At 40.5% G+C, this 1,229-nt stretch overlaps 1 non-coding gene across 1 annotated transcript; it reads right to left on the minus strand.

Moving 5' to 3' along the window:
• Positions 1-929: 929 nt before the first annotated feature.
• Positions 930-1,036, minus strand: LOC113002055 (small nucleolar RNA R71). The gene has a single exon (XR_003267583.1). It is a non-coding gene; the product is annotated as a small nucleolar RNA R71 (small nucleolar RNA).
• Between the last annotated feature and the right edge of the window lie 193 nt (positions 1,037-1,229).

Below are 1,229 nucleotides of genomic sequence, written 5' to 3' on the forward strand. Positions count from 1 at the left end.
CATTTGGGGTAGAAAAAAATTTCCTATGCCGTGGCAGCCGCCTATGGCCGGCTGAGGTCTCCATCGTCCAAAAAAAAGCGATTCTGTCAAAAGTTTTTTATTTTTCAAGTTTTATTCACTTATTTTTCTTAACCTACCAATTTTAGCTTTCATAGTTAGACTTTGAATTTTTGTCTGAAATTTTTTGTGCTATCTTCTCATCATTTTATAAGGTTTCTCACAAAATTTCAAGTCATTTGGATATCATTTGAGGGTAGCTGTAGTTCAAACCTACACCTTTATTTACATGACAAGGCAACTAGTTGTGTGCATGCTGAATGTAGTGAATGACTAGAGGCAATCCATCTGACTTACAACCCTTTGATCCTGAGATAGATAGGACATTTCATAGATTAGTTAGGCATCATTTTATACCTTTTGATCATTCTGAGCATTCCATAACTGGTGAATCTGTGCATTCTGTTATTGGTGATTTTGAACATCCTGATCTTGAGCATTATAATTTTGAGCATTCTGATTCTGAGCATTCTGATTTTGCACATTCTGAGAACATGGCACAACCTCCACCTCGTGAGAGGACTCTAAGGGAAATGGCTGCACCTGATTTCACCTATGAAAGCTTGTGCATCCAATACCCTGATGAGGATGTCCCATATGTTCTTAAAACTGGACTGATTCATTTGCTTCCAAAGTTTCATGGCCTTGCAGGTGAAGACCCGCACAAACATTTGAAAGAATTTCACATTGTCTGCTCCACCATGAAACCCCCAGATGTCCAAGAGGATCACATATTTCTGAAGGCTTTTCCTCATTCATTAGAGGGAGTGGCAAAGGACTGGCTGTATTACCTTGCTCCAAGGTCCATCACGAGCTGGGATGACCTTAAGAGAGTATTCTTAGAAAAAATTTTCCCTGCTTCCAGGACCACAGCCATCAGGAAGGATATCTCAGGTATTAGACAACTCAGTGGAGAGAGCTTGTATGAGTACTGGGAGAGATTTAAGAAACTATGTGCCAGTTGCCCCCACCATCAGATTTCAGAACAGCTTCTTCTCCAATATTTTTATGAAGGACTCAGTAATATGGAGAGAAGTATGATAGATGCTGCCAGTGGTGGAGCCCTTGGAGACATGACTCCTGCTAAAGCCAGAAATTTAATTGAGAAGATGGCCTCCAACTCCCAGCAGTTTAGCGCCAAAAATGATGCCATAGTCATTAGAGGAGTGCAT

This window comes from Glycine max, chromosome 6 (genome assembly GCF_000004515.6).
Source record: "Glycine max cultivar Williams 82 chromosome 6, Glycine_max_v4.0, whole genome shotgun sequence".
Taxonomy (NCBI): domain Eukaryota; kingdom Viridiplantae; phylum Streptophyta; class Magnoliopsida; order Fabales; family Fabaceae; genus Glycine; species Glycine max.